Source organism: Pseudonaja textilis, chromosome 3 (assembly GCF_049901715.1).
Source record: "Pseudonaja textilis isolate UNSWEBS1 chromosome 3, rPseTex1.2, whole genome shotgun sequence".
Lineage (NCBI taxonomy): Eukaryota > Metazoa > Chordata > Lepidosauria > Squamata > Elapidae > Pseudonaja > Pseudonaja textilis.
Window position 1 is genome coordinate 53,780,888 of NC_141992.1, and position 23,429 is coordinate 53,804,316.

Here is a 23,429-nt window from a genome sequence, read left to right on the forward strand (position 1 = left end):
ACTAACTTCCCATGTAATCTTCCAGGATTGGAATAAATTATGTTTTGAACTCTGGCAATGATATGACATTGAGGGAAAGCAACTGGAAGAGGAAAAATAGGGATGAAAGCCATTGTTGTGAAATTCCTAATCAGTTGGCTGGGCACTGAAGAGAGATGGTATGTAATAATATGTGGAGGTCTCTATGTCACAAAGTGCTTTCTTTTTAAAGCATTTTAGGACAACCATGACCTGGATGACTGAGAATCTCCATAGAGGTCTCTAAGCTTACCATCTCCTCTTATAAAACTTCTTGATTCTCTAATGATCAAGTGTATGCTAAGACCTGGTAATCAGCCTTGGTCTGCTTAGTTTTGCTGGGGTTTGAATTCTAGTTTTTAGTTTGGGCTATAAAAATTTAGATCAAAATTCAAGTGGCCATAGCGCACCCAATTATAGATTTGATAGTTTACTATAATTTGCAAAACTTCACATGATAAACCATATAAAACATGGTTTTCATTGTGAACATTTGGAGCTGAAGGTGTTTTTAGGCTGCTGCATCACACACCCAAAGAGATTTACTTTCAAACAGTGGGTACAACAAACCAATCCCTATACTTAACATCACTTTGTCATTGTTTGATGGCTTCTGAAGCTTGTCAAGTATGCCAAAGAAATGAATAGAGAGTGATAATAGAAATGTGACAGTTTCCTGATCCCTAAAATAAAATATTCACTAATAATTGGAACAATCAAAACACAATACATCTTGAGCCTGAAGCATATGCAAGCATGAGTCACTGTCACTTGCATTCATCCAGTTTAGTACAGGAGGAAGGAGTGATTTGATAGCCATGAATGACAGAGAGAAAGCTGTTAGTACAGATTGTCTCTGATGGTCTTGAAAGATCATCTTGACCATAGCAATAGATAGTACACAAACAACTGAAGGTCAGTATTTTCTTTTCTTTTCTTTTGAATTTTAAAAATACTTTATTTGGTACAAGGGTCGGTATTTTCAACCTGAAGAAGTGAGCTTCTGGTCTCAGTATGAGCTAGAAAAAGAAGAAAAGGATTTTTACCATCAGTTTTTCTGGGATTCTCAGGGACAATCCAATGGCAACATAGGAAGACTTCTATTATCTTTCTTTCTGAAGGATTGGAAAAATAATAATAGCTTCTTTTCATGTAAGAAACTATTGAAACTGCAAAACAGAAAAGCATGAAGAACTTGTTTTGTTTTCCTCTCTCTCACTTTTATTTCTTATTTTCATTCTTATAAGCCATAATGTACTCTTTGGAAGCAACGAATATATAGGTTCAAGTATATATATACCTGAAACCCTGGCCAGCCTTTCTATTAGGTAAAGTGTGACTATCAGATGATGGATGTATCAGATCAGTGTACCATATAGTTGCTCATCTACCCTCCCTGAAAATGGGGATTAAAACCAGTGGTAGGATTCAAAAATTTTTACTACTGGTTGTGTGGGTGGGGGTTGGTGGGAGTGCATGGCTTGGTGGGCGTGGCATGGGAAGGTTCCCTCCCCATCCCACAAACCTACTTTCCAGCTCTGTTCTCCTGTGCAGAGCAGCAAAAGAAGACCCAGCTGATCAGCTGGGATTTGGGACTCAGAATAGATAGGAGCAGGGCTAGTCAGAGGTAGTTTTCCGAACTACTCAAAATTTCCATTACCAGTTCTCCAAATTACTCAAAATGTCCGCTACCGGTTCTCCAGAACTGGTCAGAACCTGCTGAATACCACCTCTGATTAAAACTCTATTAATTCAAAGCTGGATATATTGGTTTTTCCACAGGCAAAGCCTGATGACCAGGTTGTTGGTGTACAGAAGATAATAAACATATGGACCTGCAAGTAGTGTAGTATGCATTCTCTCCTCACTCCCAGCTTGGCTGCAGGTAAATCCTCAATTTAATAACATTTTGAAGCTAAGATAGAAAAGGCTACTTATGACCCAGATTCAATGTTCTAATGATGCCCCCCTGTAGTCACATGACTGCATTTAGCCACTTGGCAACTAGCCTGCATTTATGACCATTTGCAACATCCCAGAATCACATAACTATGATTTACGATGTTTTTACCAGAAGCCAAATTTGCTTCCAGTTCCTGGCAAAACCCACCCCAGAGCAAACAATAGATTCCCTTAATGATTACCACAAAAATGGTCCTAAAAGTGGGTGTGGTTACCTAGTGACCTGCTTTACAACCATCACAACACACAACTGAAAGTCTGGGCTCAGTAACTAGAAGACTACCTGTATAAGGAATAGGTCTATATGTAGAATGACGAGTCACACTTTTATTTTTGCTCTTCCCATTGCTGGCCTTCCAATTGCCCCTTTTAAAGCAGAGCTATCATATTTCTCGTGGCCTTTTCCTCATGAAAATAATACTTTTAAATGTGTTTTTATGAAGATTGATATCCAGAACATCACAAGGTGCTTTATAGATTTGCAGGCGTGTTTATATGCTAGGCATTTTTAATTAAAACTGAAGTTTCCCCCTCCCCTCTAAAAATGCTCAATTAAAGCATTTTCCATAACAAAAGTTATGGAAATGGCAAGTACAGCCCTATAGCTTTGACAATTCCCTGATTATAATGGGACAAATATATCTTTAATATACATAGATACTGCCATTATAACTTATGTGACATGTGATAAGCAAAGAAATTTATATTAAAATATTTGTAACCAGGCCTTCTGGGGTTAATGTGTTTTTTGATGCATTGCGTGGGGGAGCCTGTTGTATTTGTAGGTTTATTGTTCTAATTGTTTTAATTCAGGCTGCCTGTTCACATGTGTTTGTTTTTTTATTGTTTTCTGGATTTTGTAAGGCACTCAGAGTCTAATGGAGTGAGCAGCTATAACAAATGTAATAAATTAAATGCGACTTCTGAATTTTCTTTAGGAAAGACTTTGTTCTTATACAAATCCGCTCGTCTTCAGATGTTTGAATTCCTCCATTAGTAGCCCATGTGAACACAAATAATTAGCAAAGCATTAATGAGACCATAGTCCAAAACATCCAGATGATATCTGGTAAGCTGCCTATCCTTATGCTATTACTTATTAACTAGCATATTTATTTTCCCAGCATCCAAGTCAATAAATAAACAAGGGACATGGAACTAGTGTGATACATATTGATAAACCTTAATGTCAAATATTAGAAAATAAAAAGTACTTCCTGAGTGGATGGTGAAGAAGTAAAAATGGACTGAGAAACAATGAGAGAAAGAGGGAGAAAGAGAGAAGCACACAACTTCCATGGAAGAAAGGACTTGTGAGCTACTTCAACTTTTACAGTGAAAATCCTGACTGAACACGTCTTGAGCATCCAGTACGTTGGTAGGCTGGAAATGTTAGTTCAGAGGAATTTTCTTTCCCTCTTCCAGGCCTCTACTCTGGTACTGACATTCCTAAGGCCCTTGTGTCATTCTGACATTCTTATTATTTCATATACTTCAAAGTTGTGGCCTGCCAATGAAAGACATGGTGAATGGGACTGAGTCCTGATCTAAATTCAGCCTGGGGCAGGAAGATAGCACCATTTCTTTGATTTTCTTTTAAAGCATCTCTATGCTGCCTTTCCAAGGTACGTGTCTGTATGTGTGTGTAAATTAATGCACATCTGTTAAAGAGTCTTCCTTTAAAAGACCAGTTGGCAAGACCAAAGGCCAAGCCAAAAAAAAAAGGGCACATTTCATACCCACCCTTTGCGAGCCACCAAGAAGAACTGTGATATAGTCTCTGTGGGAGATGATTTCAAAGCCTGAGGGCAGCTGCTGCCAGGGCCTCCTTTTTATCCCAAAGAGTGTCTTCTCCTGCCCCCATTCCCCACTCTCACTCCCAGATAGTTACGAATACAAAGATTGTCACTGTTGTCATGGGGGCTGTTGTAGGGAAGGACAAGCTCTGACATAGGCAGGGCTTAGGCTGCTTGAACTGGGCCTTTAAGCACCCTGGGAAACAACACAATTGATACAACTTGAGCTGCACAGATTTACTTAATGAAGCGCTTTCTTGCTGCAATAAAGAAATCATGCCGAAGAGTTTTCCAACTTGATATATGGCTGACCTGGTAGGACACCATCTCTCAATTCCCAGATCTGACCTTGATGAATGGAGGAGGGGGGTAGGAGTTACCCTAGCAGCTATGCTTCATTTTTGAGATGCAGGCATGATGTTATTTTACAAAACAGTTACAAAGGGGTGCTTTGCTTTAAGCCTTGTGAAAGCAGAGATGGCTTTGAAGCTTTGTACAAACCCATGGCTTTAGTTCAGAGGTCTCAGGGGTGGGAATTCTACAGGTTCTCACCTATTCGCTAGAACCGGTTGTTAACTTTCTAAGCAGTTTGGAGAACCAGTTGTTGGAAGAAATCTCCTTTTGGTTTTTTCCACCCTTCTTGCATTCTTGGCAGCATGCTTAGACTTACTGTCTCCAAAGGAGTTTTTCCTTTTCTTTGCTGGTACTTTCTTAAAGGGAAAGGGTTGTTTTAAGATTTTTACACTGCTGTTGGGAGGAAATACTCCCCTGTTGGAGTTAGCACTTTGAAGAAATAATTGAATAATGAAGCAGAGCTGCCAGAAAGAAGCTTTTAATGACAAGGAACCAAGATGAGTGACATTCAGCAAGGCTTCTTGGTTAGCTAGAAAGATTGACATTCAAACATGAGTTTACATACCCTTTCTGAGTTTTGGTCTAAAACTGGTATTCAAAGTTACAATGGCACTGAAAAAAGTGACTTATGACCATTTTTCACACTTATGAATGTTGCAACATCCCCACTGTCATGAGAGGCCAGGCGAGGAGAAGCACCCCTTGATGTGAATGACGTTGAATTGGCCACGCCCACCCAGTCACATGATAAGCAAGCCATGCCCACCAATTAAGCCATGCCCACAGAACCAGTTGTTAAAAAAATTGAATCCCACCCCTGAGAGGTCTCCAAACTTGACAACTTTAAGGCTTGCGAACTTCATGCTGTGCTGGCTAGAGAATTCTGGGAATTGAAGTCGACAAGTCTTAAAGTTGCCAAGTTTGGGGACCCCTGCTTTAGATTATTGTTACTGTTAGATTATTGTTACAAAATCTATCCTGTCCAGTCAAAAAGAAAGCTTGAGATGCGAAAAACTAAGGGGAGTAAAATAAGCCTTTGATGCCTCATCCCCAGTTTTTCTGACACTTAGAGAGGACTTGTGGAAGGGAGAAGGGGTAGGATGCTTTATTTATCTTCCTGTCAGGATTTGAAGAAGGAGAGAGGAAGTTGCATACAAGTCCGCTCAGCTTCTTCCTTTGCCCCAGTGTCTTGGTCTCTCTCACACAAAGTGTGAGAGAGAGACCCTCTCTTGAATTTGCAGTACATGGAGAATGGAGAAACACTAAAACAGAGAAGCTGTTGCCCTTGGCAACCTGGTCAACTGCAAGGTGGGGCCCTTCTTCTTTCGCAGGGCTGATGTCTTCTCTCCAATGCATCTCATGCCACTTTTACAGGACATGCAAGGAGTAACCTCTTATCAAACCAACATATTACATCAGTTACTGCAGATATGGGGACCCAATCTTTTTTGGTGTGTGGTAAAATGCGTACCGACGTGTATTCACTGCTTTCCATCCCCAAATTTCTCCTGCTTTCTGCCCAGATGCTGATAAAGTTGCTGCCTCCAAAGCAGCAACAGCAGGAGAATCCAACACCAAGCAACTGACAGATTGGGATCCTCACTTGAATCCCTTGCAACGAGCCCCAGATTTATCCCAATGTGCACACGGTCACTGCTTTGCTTTGAGGAGGATTGCTGTCTGTCCAACACTCCCAGGCACCCCAAACAAACGATACAGTCATTGCTGTAATGTACTCAATCAATCATGACAATGCCTAAATCACGCCAGATGCCCCTATGCCCTATTACAGGGAAAGGACATCATTTCCTGGCAGCTGAAGCTGCAGGAAAATATGCATGCTGAACAATGGTTTCATGTAAAAGACAGTACAAAGTTTGGGTGCTTCTGAGAACAGATGAATGAAAAGGAGAGAGCTGCATGGTTGAATAAGCAGTGGAGAAAAGGAAGGAAAAGAATGACAAGAACAAGAAGAGATGTGAGCAAATATAGAGGGGATCTGCATTTATATTTCATTTATTTCAGGAGGAGGATGGGAAGGGTTCATTCTTTGGAAATCAGAGCACAAAGGAGCTTAAAAGAGAAATCTTTTAATTTAGGGTTAAAGGGACTACATTAGGACAGGATGGAGATAGGCCTGCTGAAGCTTCACTCCAAAAGGTGGGGCCGTAACAAAATCTAAATTTGATTTCATTTACATTGAATTAGAATCAAAGAAGACTGATAATGATTATTTTTATTTTGGTCACAAGTTTAATATAGGGAGTCCTCAGTTTATGACCACAATTGAGTCCCAAATGTATGTTGCTAAGCAAGACAGTTGTTAAGTAAGTTTTGCCCCCATTTTATAACCTTTCTTGCCACAGTTGTTAAGTGAATCATGCTAGCGTTTAGTTACACTACGGTTGTTAAGTAAATCTGGCTTTCCCACTGACTTTGCTCATCAGGAGATGGCATCACATGACTCTTCAACCATCATAAATGTGAATCAATTGCCAACTGTCTGAGTTTTGATCATGTGACCAGATGGATGCTGCAAGGGTCATAAGCGTGAAAAAAGGTCATAAGTCACTTTTCCCCCTCGGTGATGTTGTAACTTTGAATGGTCACTAAATGAAGTTGAGGGCTACCTGTAATTTTCTTTGTAGTCACATTAAAGAGAATAATAAGGCAACAGCTTTCTGGGGCTGTATCCTTGGAGACTGTGGAAAAATAGAAGTGTGATCCCTGCTGATCCTTGGGTAGCAATATCCTTCCTTCCATTCACTGTAATATACATGCCCATTCAAAGCTGACCCTCTACTAATTGCTCTGCCAACTGCCAGTTTTCAAATTCTGAAGTAAGCAGAAGGAAACGGGTATTTCTCTGCTTTAAAATAGAAAGATATACTTAGCAAAGAGACCACCTCACACTGGAAGAGCATTATTAGAGAAAGGACAACAAGTGCTCCCAGGCAGGGGTACTATGTACTATATAAGATTTGGCAAGAGTTTATTCCAAATCCAATAAGTTTTCCAGGGATAAAATTAATAACAGAAGCCCTAATTTAAATTTATAAAAGGCCATCAATTACCATAGCAGCAGCTGGGAACTTTGCTAGCAGTGTCAAATTGCCAGTCATGAAAGTTTTACTTGGATTTCATATATCTGGCTTATTTGCAGACAGGAAATTTCCTTACCTTAATTAAAACATTTTAACAAGCCAACACAATTAATCATGTTGCTCTCTTTTCAGCCCCCAGTGGTGTCCTGCTCCTGCTTACAAGACATCTCAGCAGCTCTGAACATTAGTAGCTTTCAACATTGGGAAACAGCATGCAATGAAGAGGGGTGGGGGTAGCAAAAATCCGTCTACTATCTTTGCCTCTGACCTCATGTATTCATTATTCCTTTGCAAGCAAAGCCTAGCTATTTTGCAGAATCCCTGAGTGTATGTACAGAGCTTGTGCACACACAACTTGTAAGCACTTAGACTCAGCTCACAAAGAAATAATGGATGAGAACAAGTTTTATCTAGAGGTTGCATCCATAGTCCTAATCCCTTTCCACTCATTAATTGCATACTATTTGAAACGCCAAAAGATACCATCATCTCTTGTGGCACTAACTTGAGTTTCAAGGCTACTCATCATTTACAGAGTTAAAATTATTTTCTAAACCATAGTGGGATAGGTTCTTCAGCACAGCTCACCGAAAGCTAAGCCTCATTGTGTTTTACTCACACAGAGAAATATTTACCCTCTGATATGGTTCCCAAAACAGCCTGTTAAAGAAGCTGGATTAGAAACTAGGGGACCTTAAGTTGTCTTAAGCATGATGCCAGCTGGGTGACTGGATGAGCCACTTTCCCTGAGCCTTAGCAAGAAGGAAGCAGGAGCAAACTCCTTCTGAAGTAATAGCAAGGAAACTGCTTGGATCTGTCTACGTAATCAAGAGGAGTCAGGATTGACTCGTAGGGCCATAACAACAACAGCAATAACATGGTCTTCATGAATTTAAGCAATATAGAATGAAAAACCGAGATTGCAAGTTGAAAACAATGCTTCCATGTTAATAGAAAACTAACTTGTCACACTGGTGACAGAATTAAATTTCCTTTCCCTGACATATTAATTTTCTATCAGTAAGAAAGGTTTTACCCAAGAAAGAAATATTTTTAAAAACAAATTAAAATGTATATTTCCACCCAGAAAATGTATATTGATCCTTCCAGGTTCAGTTTCTCTAAATCGTTTTATGAGTTAGAGACAAAATCTTCCATAAATGTCCTAAATGTACTATATTTGCATTTGTGTTCTTACCGTGTGACTCTAAAATTTGACAAATGCAGTGCGTTTTAGGCTGTGGTAGGCTGTGAAATGGACATGATTATCATATGATTTTCACATCTCCAGTTTTTTCCTATGTTAAATGTAAACAACCTGTCAATTCAGAATTGGGAAACCACAGTATTGCAAAGCATTTTAAAGACCATTGGGAGCAATTTCCTGAAATAAAGAGAGTCACCTTACATTCAAAATGCCCCTGCTGAATCTTTGACCAACTTTATCTTGAAATTCTCCAACGAGATTCTGAAGAATCTGTTCTTTTAGAAGATTTTGCCCCCAAAGTCTATATTAAATCTGCAATATATGTTAAATTTTATGTCCTGCCCTTTAAATGGATTGTAACTTAGATTCTTCTGCCTTAGTGAATTACATATCCTCTTCTTTCTGATATATTTTTAAATAGCTAGAAATTGCTCCCCCTCCCTTTTGTTTTGTTGTGTTTGGGTTGAATATATCTTGGTTACTTCAATTTTTTCTCACATGACAACCTCCTAGAGTGAACCTTGCATCACCCACAGTGTTTCCTCTGTGTCTTTTCCAGTTTGTTGACAGCCTCTCCAAGTAATTAATCTGCAGACTTAGTTATGGTTGCTGCCAAATAAAAAGGCCAATCAGTTCCCTTATATCTTATTGCTGTGAATCAAGTGAGATGCTGGAATGTGTGGTGGGACCCTCATTACATCAAATTGTCTAGCTGTGGAACCGTGATGGGCTCTTGCCAAGACACCCAGAAGTTAGATGGCAGGAACGGAGTGTGTCAGAGATATGGATGCCCAACTGGTTTAGCCAGCAGAACCCGAAAAACAAGCAGGGAGTAAGAGCTTCTTCATCTTAATGCAACTGAAATGGATTCACCCAGACTTGGGTGGGTTAGAAGGAAATCCCTGGCATTAATAAGAGGAATAACTTTGGACAAAGTCATTTAGTTGCTCTTATTCCAATGCCTGGGCAGATGGGATCTTAGGAACAGCAGGAAAAATCTTCCCTGGAGCTTCTTCAGCCTACAGATTTATCTAACCGATACCAAATGAAGCAATTCTTCCCTGACACGACTAGCTAAGCCACGGCAGGAGAACAAAAAGGAGGCAGCTGTTCTATATCAGCTCTGGATCCAGCTGCTTTTTCCTGAAGGAGATCTCCGGGTTTCCATTTGCATCTTGCAAGAAGACTAAAGACAAAAACATGAACAATAGCTGTCATCAGCTGTTGAGGATGTTTGGCAGACAGCAGCTAAGGGACAGTATCTCCTATGTTTAGTTCTGTAGAGATGCTGTGCAAAGCCAGTCTTTGAGATGTATGAATTTTATTTTATTTTTCAAAAGAGAAAATAACAGGCAGGCATGCAACTTGGGATCATTCTAAATGCTCTATGGCAGAGCTGTCAAACGTGTGGCCTGCGGGCTGGATGCGTCACGCACTGGCCATGCCCATGCCCGGTTTAGCGAAGGTGAAAAAAGTCACGATACGTCACGTGACGACGCCGTGACGCCACGAGTTTGACATCCCTGCTCTATGGCATGACTGAAATACCCACATCACTGCAACTCTTACTTGGAAGCAGGCTATGGTAACCCAAAACTAGCCTATCATAATAAAATTACCCTTTTCAGGGCAGCTTGATGGTCACTTCCCTCCAAAGCATCTGATTCCAGCCCCATATGATAAAACAGCAACTAATAAAATACAGGTAGTCCTCGACTTACGAGCACAACTGAGCGCAAAATTTATGTTAAGTGAGACATTTGTTAAGTGAGCGCTGCCCCATTTTACAACCTTCCCTGCCACCTTTGTTAAGTCAATCACTGCAGTTGTTAAGTTAGGCACATGGTTGTTAAGGGAATATGGCTTCCCCATTGACTTTGCTTGTTGGGAAGGTGGCAAAAGGGAATCACATGACCCTGGGACACAGCAACTGTCATAAATATGAACCAGTTGTCGAGCCTGTGAATTTTGATCACATGACTATGTGGTCATAAGCTGGGATGGGATTCAAATTTTTTAACAACCGGTTCTGTGGGTGTGGCTTAGTTGGTGGGTGTGGCTTGGTGGTCATGTGACTGGGTGGACGTGGCTTGGTGGTCATGTGATGGGGTGGACGTGGCTTGATGGTCATGTTATTGGCTGGGTGTGGCCAACTCAATATCACTCACATCGAGGCACGCATCTCCTCGCCTGGCCTCTCATGACTGTGGGGATGCTGCAAAAGTCGTAAGTGTGAAAAATGGTCATGTCACTTTTTTCAGTGCCATTGTAACTTTGAATGGTCACTCCACACAAGCAAAGAACCAGCAAAGGAGGGGAAAAAAACTCCAGAGACGTTCCTGAGATAGGAAGCCTAGTCCTGCCAAGAAAGTAATAAGAGTTAATGGAAAGGCAGTTTCTGTAAGCAACACCAGAATGTTTCCTTCCTGTCTTCCTTACAGGATTAGGCCAAAAATTTCTTCTAACAACTGGTTCTCCGAACTGCTTAGAATATTAACAACCGGTTCTAGCGAATAGGTGCGAACTGATAGAATCCCACCCCTGGTCATAAGTCACTTTTTTCAGTTGTAATGTTAAATGATCACTAAATGAACTGTTGTAAGTTGAAGACAACCTGTAGTTATAGAACCTGGTCAGAAAAAGGGCCACATATTTTTTGTTAGCTTTTAATGAAACATTAAATTGTGTTCTATTGGAAATTAAGTTTAAAAGTTTTTGATCTCTTCAAACATGTAAAGCAAAGGGAAGGAGATTAGAGGGATGATCTATCCCTCAGTCTTACCACAGCTTGAATTCATTTTCAAGGATTCAATGAGCTGAACAATAAGATAGATGCCTTAATATAACTATAAAGATTTGTCATAGCAATAGATGGATATTGGCATTAAAAGGACAGCAGGATTTGTAAGCTTCTTCACTAAGTAGTAGAAATAGCTAAAGGCTTAACAAGGTTCTCATGGGTGTTGCTTGGCTAAGGAAGTGGCATCTTCTCTCCTTCAGTATGTTGTAATTAAAATAACAGAAAGGACACATTTTATGCACCGATGCTGCTATACCAGCCTCCCTGCTGTGGAGTGACATCCCTGCCTCAATTGCTTGGGTCTGCTCTGGAGTCCCCAAGGCTTGCAACCCTTTAAGCATCCCCTGAGTAGCGTTGAGGCTGGGACAGCGCAACTGTTTATCATCACCATGGCTTGAATCAAGTTATTGAGAACCTGGAGGTCACCTGATTTTTACTTTAGGCCTGTTGAGACATAATATGGGTATGGAGAACATTACCATCAGTCCATTGCCCTGGATAGATAACTGTCTGATTACTTTTCAGCTTACTAGTGCTGGTCCCCCATCCCAGGGGGAGGTAAATGCATTTGTTAGTCAGTCTGTTCAAGATGACTAATGGACTATGTTGCATTCCAAAGGAATCTTGGGGATTTCCTGAAGCTCCAATTCGCTTGAGGCTGTGGTTGCTGTCCAGATGAATACATGACAAGAGCACTGAGCCAAATCAGCAGTAGCACTTAGACTTATATATTGCTTCACAATGCTTTACAGCCCTCTATAAGAAGTTTACAGAGCCAGCATATTTCCCCTAACAATTTTGGTCCTCATTTTACCGACCTCGGAAAGATAGAAGGCTGAGCCAACCTTGAGCCACTCAGAATCGAACTCCCGGAGTGAGCAGTGAGTTATCCTGCAAGTACTGCATTCTAACCACTGCACCACCATGGCTTTGCTCATATACAGCCTCTGACAACTCACAGGAAGACAAAAATACTGTGCAAACTAAAGTAAGAGCCCATCCTGTGGATTGCATAGCATTAAAATGCCAAAACATATTTTTTCTATTCTTATGGTTATCTACAAATAGTTATCTAACGGCTCTTTTATAAAAGTGACTCCTAGACTGCTGGGAATGTTTAAATCACAGGATTATCTGCAGGACCCCTGTGAGGAATATTCTAAGCATCTAGTGGATAAGGTCACTCGGATTCACTCAGAGCTGGATTCCACCAGGGTAAATTGTATGAAGATGGCAGAAGTATGTTCCTGTGTGATTAGCTGGAAAGAAATGTGGCTATAATTTTTGTGATGGTGCATAGCATCTTTGATTTGCAAACATGATCACCTATTTATTATATCTATGTCTCTCACGGTTGGTGAAGGATATCCCGGAGATCAGCTGTGATTGGATCTATGGCAGTTTTCAAAATGGACTGGACAACCATTTGAGTGGAATGGTATAAGGCTTCTGCCTTGATCAGGGGGTTGGACTAGAAGACCTCTGAAGTTCCTTCTAGCCCTATGATTCTATGTACAGTACTGCTACTTGGCACTTCACTGAGGGAGGGGTATCCCCACTGCCTTGAGAGAGGCATGGTGCATCCCCTTTTCAAGTGGCTTCACTGGACAAATTTAATCTAGTCTACAACCTCCACTTGTAAAGTAAGATTTATCGACTTTGTTTATTGAGGTTTTTAAAATTATTACTTCTGTAAGGAAAGAATGTTAAGAAGGTGGTTGTGCTATGGCTTCGGAGGGCTGTGAAGATAACTGATTAACTAGATCAGGAATGTCAAACTCAAGACCCTCAGATCTGGTGCTCAGAGCTGGCTTGCAGGGCCATCCTGGAAACAGCAAAGGTCCAGCCTGGGGTGCCTTTGCCACTGCCCCCCCCCAGCTCCATTTTGACTGGCAGAGGGCTGCAGGAGGCTGTTGCAGACTCGGAGCCAAAAACGGGGCACACCCAAGTTGTGTTTTCACTGGCAGAGAGCTAGCAAAACAAACCCAAAACAAAACAAAAGGAAATGTTTCCTCTTTTGCATTTGAGCATGGAAGGAGGGACAGGAAAGGAGAAAGGAAAAGAGGAACGACAAAGAAAAAGAAGGGAAGATGGGAAGAGAGCAAGGAAGGAAAAATAAGAAAAAGGGAAGGAAGAAGGAAGGAAAAAGGAGAAAAGGAAGGAAGGAAGATTATAATGAGAGTAAGGAAGTCCTGCCTTAGCACTTGGCCACCATAGGTGCCCCCAACATGAGTGACGGTGAGCTGGCCATGACCACCATGGCCACGCCTACCACAGCCACCATCACCACCATCACCAGCCACACCCCCAGCCCTCTGAGGTCAAACATAACCCTGACGCGGCCTTCAATGAAATTGAGTTTGATACCCCTGATCTAGGTCTCCTTCAGTCAGACCTTACCCCATATCATAGTACTGAGACAACATTGGTGATGCTTGTTGATAATCCGTGGATGAGCTGGGATAGGAGTAGGGCAGTCATCCGGATTCTCTTTGATCTCTTAGCAGCTTTCAATACTATTGGCTATGCTTTTCTTCGGGCCCATTGCAAGGGCTAAAAGTGATGTGGAGGGACTGCAGTAGTTCCCTCCTTTTTCTGTCATCATGTTCTATTGGTGTTTATAAACACCAAATCCAAGATGCTATCAAGGTCTTGTCTCCAAACTTTTGGGGCATGGATGAGGAGGAACAGGCTCAAATTCTGTCCTGTCCAAACAAATGGATGTGGATCTTTGGACCCTTTAGGAATAGGGGTGCAACTGGGGCTTTTCCTGGACTTAGGGCTCCTGCTTAAGGACCAGAAAGCCTTTGTACAAATCCATCTTGTGTGCCAAATTGCACTGCTACCTGGTCTGGGAGAGGAACGAGACTTCAGTCACTCATAATTTTCTCACCTCACATGACAGAAGTATTGCAATGCATTACTGGGGCTGTCCTTGAAAACCATTTGGAAGCTGCATTTGATTCAGAATTCAGCTGCACAGGTAATTATGGGTATGCCACATCATGCCCTTGCAAAATCTTTAATCTATGAGCTGGACCTAGTTATCAATAGGCTTACAGGTGAAGTACAAGGTGGATGTTATCATCTATAAAGTCCTTTATTCTATAGAGCCTGGCTATGTGAAGGACAATCTTTGCTAATTTCTATCCTGAACAATTGGCATATTCCAGGTTTACTCCATTTATCAGTGCCATCTGATGGGGCCTAGCGAGTGCCCCTTTTCTGTCCTAGCATTTGCCTCTTGGAACAACATTTATTCTAAGATCCATCTGACCCTTTCCATCTTTAAAGGAGTCTGGAAAATTTGGGTTTTGGCATAGACTGAGTAGAGGGTCCTGGTTGTTTTCTTACTTTTGGATATTAGAGATTTTTAGTTGTATTTTCTTTCAGCAAAAACATTATTGTACACTGCCAGAGTTGTTGTGAAGTTGAGTGACCTTATAAATGTACATACATACATACATACATACATACATACATACATACATACTTTTGAGGTTTGAAAGTTCCTGATCCCCACCCTAACAACTTTTGGGAATGGGAATATGTATTGTTAATCTGTCACAACCACAAAACAAAACAAGAGGTCAGTGGGTCTGGAATGCATTAGCTGATTTAACAGAAAGTGTCCCTATTGTTGTTTACAGAGCACTGTTAGCGCAGAAATAACTTCAATTCATCTCCTTTCACACAAAAAGGCCAAGCCAAGAATTAACAGTGATCCTTTAACATGTTCTTGCAAACTTTATGCAAACACAGTCTGTGATGAATGAAGTGCCTCAGGGTCTGGCTATACCTCTTGTTGCTGCCTCTTCACTACAATTCCTCATTCTTCCCTGAAAAAAAGAGGATAAAGAGCTCCTCCTTTCAGAGCAATGACTTACAGAATTGAAATTAGCTACTATAGGATTACCCCGATATGACGGAGTAAGTCTGTACATTGAAATGTAATTGTTCTGCACACTGAACATTAAAAGTAAAAACAAGAGTTGCCATGTTGATCCATGAAAGGAAAAAAAGAATATCAAATCTTTAGTTGAGTAGTACTTTTCTCCAAAAGTGCACATTTAGAACTCTTCATTGCATGAACTAATACAAAAAGGGGAAGTAGGAAGAAATTCAAAGTCCAAAAACTGAAACAAGGTATTGTGAAATGTTAAGTTTGCAGTCTAAATGCAGCAAATGATGAAGAATTGCTGAAATAGTGAAAATTCTCCCTCAGAAAGTTCATTTAATATCCATGCTACTTTTGGCACTGGAACAAAAATGTATGAGTGTTACATTTCAAGCCCAGAAATCCAAGCAAAAGTAAACAAATAAAATCTGATCCATGATTTTCTAGTTCTTTTAATTCTCTTCTAGGAAAGTGAGGGCATAATCCATATTTGATTTTTGTCAGCACAAATACTACATCACTAACCAGTAAGATGGTCGGTCTTATCATTGTCTTGTTGTTCAAATTCATCTAATATTTCCCTCAAAAGAAAATGTATTTCTGACACTGGTTCAATTAAAAACAAGATGAACCAACTCAAAAAGATATCAGACCAAATCCCAAATCTATGAAACTGGTAAAGCCTTCAATTGATACCAGACTAGATATGTTATGGATATGATAATCATGTCAAATGGTTATACAATATCAATCATCCCTTCTAGCTAAATACCAGCTCCATGAGAGGAGAAATACAGATGTGCTGATTAAAAAAAGAACTGGGAAGAAAGAAAAAGAAAGAGGAAAAAGGCATCTCAGAGAAAAGTAGAACTGGAGACAATGTAAAGGAACAGACCTCTGTTGGAAAAGGGGCAGAAAATGCCACTGGTAAATTCAAGAGTCACCATGATCAAATGGGGACACTTCATGGTAGACATGCAACCATCAACAGAGTCTATCTATGCAACCCTTTTTTCCTTTGTTAGGGGTATATTATTACTCAACACTGGATGTTGCTGAGATCCACTTGTAAGCATTTGAATAAGTACAAAAAGTGGAAAGAAACAGACACTATAGCTATTTTTAATTGTATGGTGTTAAACTTTGCAACCTGTTTTTAAGTTCATATACCTGATAGTTTATTTTTGTAAATGTTGTATTGGGTGTTTATGCTGTGCTCCTTTTTAATGTGTTTTTTAGTGTTTTCTTTTTCTGTTGTACAATTTTAGATAATTTGTTTTAAGAGTTTTTAAACATAGGCTAGAAATTAGGCCTGCATTAAACCTTGAATGTTTTGCTTCAGTAAATGATTCCCTCCATCATGCTTTATAGCTGAGCAGGTAGTGTAAGCCCCTACCTTAAAATAGAATAAAAGCCCCTTAAAGAAAGAGACTATTTGAATCTAAAAATTGACTTGTAAAACTTTTAAACGAAAGGAGAAACGGCTACAGTGGAAAGTTGGTGAGACAGTGAAATCAGAGACATTACTCAGCAACTCTGTGCTTCCAGTGCAGTGCTCGGTGAAGGAATCTCGAAGAACTGAACAATCATATTAAGACGCTTTAAGCTTTTAAATTTTGTGGATTGCAATAATTATTTCTTGACACCAACTCAACTGATTTTTGAGTGTGGTAAACATGATTTATATATGATTTAATTGATACATTAGTAAATATTGAAGTTTATATTTGGTTATAATACACACAAAAAAGGGAGGTGATAATTGATTAATTATTTAGGTATAGATATTTGATTATAGGCATTGATTAGATTGAATTAAATAATTAATTGTGATTACTGCAGATTAACTAATTAATTATTGTATAGCAAGGTTGATATATCTTTATTTAGATTTGCAAGTATTTGAAATATTATATCATAACACTATTTTGCAATTTGGGATTCTATAGCACTTATAGATATACAGGACAATAGTATTTAAATTTAAATAGAGGAATCTGATATATTATTAAGATCTACAAATATCTGATTTAGAAATTAGCTGTAAAAGTGTTCTGGGGAATATATATATTGATAAGAGAGGTTAATCCTGTAACATATCATATTAATTAGCGTAGTGGCTATCATTATAGTTGATACTTCTCAATAGTGAATGTTAATTTGGGACAACATATTTAATATAATACAAAAGCAAAAACAAATTTTACAAGAAATGACCTCTGTCACTAACACAATGCTTAAAACTGGAAAGAAGACTTCTTCAATACAAACAACTCCAATGCCATCAACCTCAGTGATGGCACAAAAGACAATTGAAGAAACTCTACCTGGAGAAAAACAACCTACCATCACGAATGTCAATATTCAATCGACCCTTCTTACTTTACAAGAATCCATGCTGAAGCTTCAGGAAATAATGGTGAAAAATCATACCGAAACAAGAGTTGACACAAATGAAATAAAAGAAGAGATGGGAAACTTAAGGGCAGAAATGAAATTAGACATCTTCAAGTTGGATCAAAAAATTGAAACAATACAGCAAGCACTAGAAAGGAATGAATCAACAATAAAGGAGGTTGAGAAAAGAACGGAACAAATGGAAAAGAAGCTGGAAATGGTTGGTGAGCAATTAAGAAATGTGAGTAAAGAAAGGGATGACTCCTTGGTATATCTGGAAATGGACAAGGCTGTAGCATATCTGAGATTCCAAAATATAATGGAATCTAAAGAAGAGGACTTAGAACAAGTGATGGTAGGAATATTAGCAGACCTATTGGAAAAAGATAAGGACGATACTCTGAAAGAGTTAGATGAAGTATATAGATGAGCACAAATTACGCAAGACAACATAAACATCCAGAAGAGGTCCATGTGAGATTTGCCAGAAGGAAAGCTCGAGATATTATATACAAAATTTCTAGAGAAGAAACAATTACATACAAAGGAAAATAAATCTTGGTGCTTAAGCAAATCCCAAGAAGAGTGAGAGAGCAGAGGCGAGATTATAAATTCTTGGCGAACCAATTAAACCAAAAAGGTATCATATTCAGATGGCTAATCCCAGAGGGATTGCTAATCACTTGGGAAGAAAGAAAAATTAAAGTAGACTCCATGGAAAAAGCCCAAGAATTCTATGAACAATTGATAGGCCACGAAGAATCGAGTAGTAGAGACAAATCAGAAATAAATTCACAAGACAACCAAGTCTATCAAAAAAATAGAGATGGGAATCATAGGAATTCGAAAAACAAACAACATCAAGAGAGAGAAGAACCGAAGATGCACAATCAGCCACAAAGAGAGACAGGAGTAACTACAAGACAAAGAGCAAGGGTCAATTAGGTGATGGATGAAGAAAAGAAAATACTATCAATTAACATAAATGGCCTAAACTCTAGGATAAAAAGGAAAAGAATATTAACCAAATTAATTAAGCAAAATGCAGATATAATATGTTTACAGGAAACTCATATAAGGAAGGAAGAAGAAAAATATCTAAAATGCTCCAAGCTAGGGAATTTGTATATCCCGCCAGCAGATTTTAGGAAAAAGAAAGGAATAGCAGTATATGTGAAAGACTATATGAAAGCAGAGCCAATTTGGATAGACCCCAATGGAAGAATTCTGGTGTTACAAATTTGGATTAAATCAATTCCAATTCTACTAGTGGTAATTTATGCCCCTAATGATAACCAAAAGGAATTTTTTAAACAATTACATGGGAAATTAGTGGAATTAGATAAAAGGAATATTTGCATCTTGAGGGATTTCAGTGCTATTGTGGACCACCAGAAAGATCACAGTAGTGGGGGGGGGGGGAAGAAAAAAAAAGAGAACTACTGAAAACATGTGAAGAAATGATGATTGAACTAAATTTGATAGACATGTGGAGGAAATTAAACCCCAAGAAAAAGCAATTTACATTTTACTCCAATCCTCACCAATCATGGACACGAATTGATATGGTGTGGATGAATGGTGAGTTAGTAAATGAATTAAAAGAGATTGAAATTTTACCAAACGAATGGGCAGATCACAACCCGATTCAGATAGTGTGGAAAGGCAGGAAGAAACCAAGGAAAAGGTGGACCCTAAATACACAGCTAATTAAAGAAAAAGAATTTATGAATAAACTTGATGAGGAATTAGACTATTTTTTAAAAGAAAAATTGTCCAGGATTTCTGGACAATCATTGACGTGTGTGTAATCTTCTCTTTTTAACAAAGATCATTGTATATATGATGTGACTACAACTCAAGGCCTCAAATTCCTGAGGGTTCTGGATAAGGTCACATTCTTTCATTTGGACCTGGCTCATAATCTTGGGGGTGGGGGGGTGACTCCTTGACTCACAGCTATTTAAATACAAAAAGCTCTTAAATGAATGCTAATGGTTGAAACTACTAGTTCAGGTTATTGCTTTGTTGTGGAGAGCAGTGCCTCACACAAAAAATACAGCATAATTATGCAAAAATATAGTAGGCACAATTGTTATGATCCTGGGCTACAGAGTGTGTCCCTTTCCCATGTGCAAGCAGAGAACACAAGCGCACCATGCCATGGTTCCAGGTGGCAGAGGAAGTACTTGCTTTCTCTTGCAGTCATCTTAGGTGAGACTGCTTTGATCCCAGCAGGGTGCTCTGTCGCTGCTATGTTCATGCAAGAGATGCCTTCTGATGAGGTTTTGCTGAACACAACAGATGGCTTGTATGAGAAGGTGGTCTGTGATACAAAACATATTTCAGAAGGAGTACAAAAAAATACACTCTTTATTATGTGCACATTCCGCTGTCTTGATACTTGGCTGCACAGAGGATGCTTGCTGGAGAAGTAAGAACGTTATGGCATGGAACAGATTCTCAGTTAGTGCCAGATGAGGAATAAACCAGCTACTAATGAAACTGAATTATACTTCAGGCATGAACAGTGTCTCTGAATTCCCATAATATTATATTAGTACTTCAGCTCAGGCCAAATTAGATGTGATTGGGAAAGTTATATGTATTTAAGCATGTATCTCCTGATTGCATATATTCAGAAGAGCATTTATGATCTGCATCAGACTTTCCCAACTGGAGCTCTCCAATATAGTTCTCTGACTCTGATTGTTCTTATACTATCAGAAGTAAACAACCTAATATCAGATTAAATCCAAAAGGCAGAGAGGGACATCCATTATATTTCATAACTTCAGTGGAAGAAAGAGAAACAAGAAATTGGACACTGGTTTCATTTGCATTTGACACATCATTATCACTGGAATTCTTTTATAATGATTTGTTAGGTGTTTTTTTAAATCAAACTATTTATTAGTTCATCTTCATAAAATATGCTTCTATTGAATTGTCTCCAAACTAGCCTGCTTGGAGAAATCCCACAATATTGGACTACAAGTTTCAGAATCTCCCTGCTGTGTAACAATTCTGGAGTTACAGGTTGGAGAAGGCCTTCATTATTTCTACCCCAGCCCAGTTTATTCCAATATCAGCACAGAATTGGGAAAGAAGAACTCAAAGAAATGGGTGTGTTATAGACTCTCACTCATTCTATTGCATATGTGAAAGGGGCAGAGATACATGTCTAATCTGGTGAAATATTTATCCAGATATTCTTACTTGTTCATTTTCACTTTTATTATTTTAAACCCTTAGGGAAACATATTAGGGGCTTACACCACAATATTGTTTGTTCTGCCAACATCCTGGTAAGGATGGACTTTACTCTGGCAATTATAAAGTGTTTCCAGCAGTACAAAAGCCTTTGGCAAGCTGCCCTTCCTTGCAGGTGTCCAGATTTTGTTTTATTTTTTAATTTATTGTAAATACCATAAAATTGTACTCACCATTTTTCACTGCCCTTGATATTCATACAATATTTTCCGCTGAACTGTGATGAATTACTGATAGTCCACAACTCATCCTTTCATTTAACAACAGTTTGAAGTTATGATGGCCTCAGAAAAAGTGGCTTAGAACCCATCCTCAGAGTTACAACAATTGCACCATTCCTGCGGTCACATGATTGTAATATGGGCATTTGGCAACTAACTCGCAAATAGAATGGTTGCAGCAATGGCAATCATGCGATTGCAATTTGCAACCTTCCCAGCTGACTTCCAACAAGCAAAGTCAGTTGGCAAACCTGGATTTTCTTAATGACAAAGGGATTCACTTAACAACCATTTGATTTGCTTTTCAATAAAATGGTCATAAAATCAGGTCTGGTCATATGATGACCACTGGGAATTCTGTAATGCTATAAGCCACCCGGAGTCATTAGATATGAGATGGGTAGCAAATAAATTTTATAAATAAATAAATGGCTGGTTTAGCAACCAAACACACTGCTTAGCATTGCTTAGCAATCAAAATTCTGGCCCCAATTGTGGTTGCAAGTCAAGGACTTCTTGTAAAATTATGTCCTTCCTAGCCTACTGCCATATCAGTAGCGATGGAGCCAAAATTCTGGTTTGGATCTTTACCCATACTGCTACCCTCATGTTGCATCACTGTTTCAGGATAACATATGTTAATTTTTCCAGATTTTTGCAAAAAGCCTGTTATTTCTGAGGCTCCTAAATAAAAATGGCTGTTGTAAATCAGCATCTTCCATTGCCTGCTCTTCAAAAAAAAAAAAGAATGCTAATCCAATGTGCTATTTAACAGACATTTGTCCCCTATGGATTACATGAGAATTTTTCATGAGAAAATGTCAAACTGACATAAGTAGTCAAGAACCAACCATGACTCAGCTGGCTTAAAAAGCCATGAACCATGCATGCCAATACATGAAAAAAATAATTAGATGGTTAGCAGAAATCTTGCTTTTGGAAACTGTCATACAGCAGTGTGTTTGAATGATTTATGTTAAATTGCTCTTATTATGAAGTTCAGGGTTGGGATTGTTTCTGCAGCTTAAAATATGAACTCTGAAGCTTACTTATTCTTGTATTTTTATTCCATATTCAACAGCAGATGAGATTCTAGCCTGGAGTTTTCAGAAGTAACCATGTCCCTTTAAATATTGATACGAGACACAAAAGTTGCAATGGTACCAAGGGGAAGAATACCAACACGAGGAGAAGGAATTCATCAGTGGAAATGAACATGAGCAACCCATTGACAAGAATGACCTCCCATTTCCAATCTTTTCTTTATTTCAATGTAGGTTTTCCTTCAAAAAAAAAGGTCAATAAATCAGCATATGTCAACCAATGTGTAATTATCATTTCATTTCTAAAAAAAGCTTCCTGGGATGACAACCATAAAAAAAAAACTTTGGGAGTCAATATTACTTTATACCTATTCCAAACCCTCAATATGACAAAATGATTATTAAAATCTATATTAACTTTATCATAGTACAAACAATATGCCACCCACATCTCAAATAGTATCCTACCAATTCCGGCAACCTCCTGTTTTTCAAAGGCAGCCAATCTTTCATCCGTACCAGAAAACGAGCAGCAAAATGCAGTTTTTAAAGTCAGGTGGTCATGGCTTTCTTTAACATCTTGCAACAATTTATATTTAATTCTTGGTTTTATTATCTTGCCATACAAACTTGGAAATGTCTTCTTTGCCATTGGTTAAATGGCAAGTGATTGTCAATATTGGCATTGTCTGAAGTAAGAACAACATTCTAGGCAAAACATTCATCTTAATTACTGAAATTCCAACCAACAAGTGACAGTTGTAATTTGTCCCACTTCCAAAAGTCTTTTTTAATACAGGTAATCCTTGACTTACAACCAATGACACTGAAAAAAGTGACATGACCGTTTTTCATACTTATGACCATTACAGCCTCTCCATGGCCACGTAATGAAAATTTGTACACTTGACAACTGACATGTATTTATGATGGTCGCAGTGTCCCAGGGTCATGTGATGACCTTTTGTGACCTTCTAACTAGTAATGTCAATGGGGAAACCAGATTCACTTAACAACTGTGTTACTAACAACTGGCAGTTACTCACTTAACAACTGTGGCAAGAAAAAAATCACTTAGCAACTGTCTTGTTTAGCAATGGAAATGTTGAGCTCAATTGCTGTAAGTCAAGAAGTCAATAATTATACTAAGATATAGAACCGTATCGTTCTATATCTTAGTATAATTATTCTAAAACAGAATGCAATTGATATTAGACAATGTGAACCCTATATAACCTTCTTCTCAATTTTAAGCCAGACTTTTTTACCAAAGTGTCTTGATCTTGCATAATCATATTTTTAACCAAGGGGGTGGGATGTGTATTTATTTTAAAGCCAGCTAATGCACCGAAGTCC

General features: G+C 38.9%; 1 long non-coding RNA gene across 1 annotated transcript; it reads left to right on the forward strand.

Moving 5' to 3' along the window:
- Positions 1-864: 864 nt before the first annotated feature.
- On the forward strand, positions 865-22,335 carry LOC148126125 (uncharacterized). Its single transcript, XR_015742565.1, has 3 exons — positions 865-933; positions 1,801-1,903; positions 22,112-22,335. It is a non-coding gene; the product is annotated as an uncharacterized LOC148126125 (long non-coding RNA).
- Positions 22,336-23,429: the final 1,094 nt, after the last annotated feature.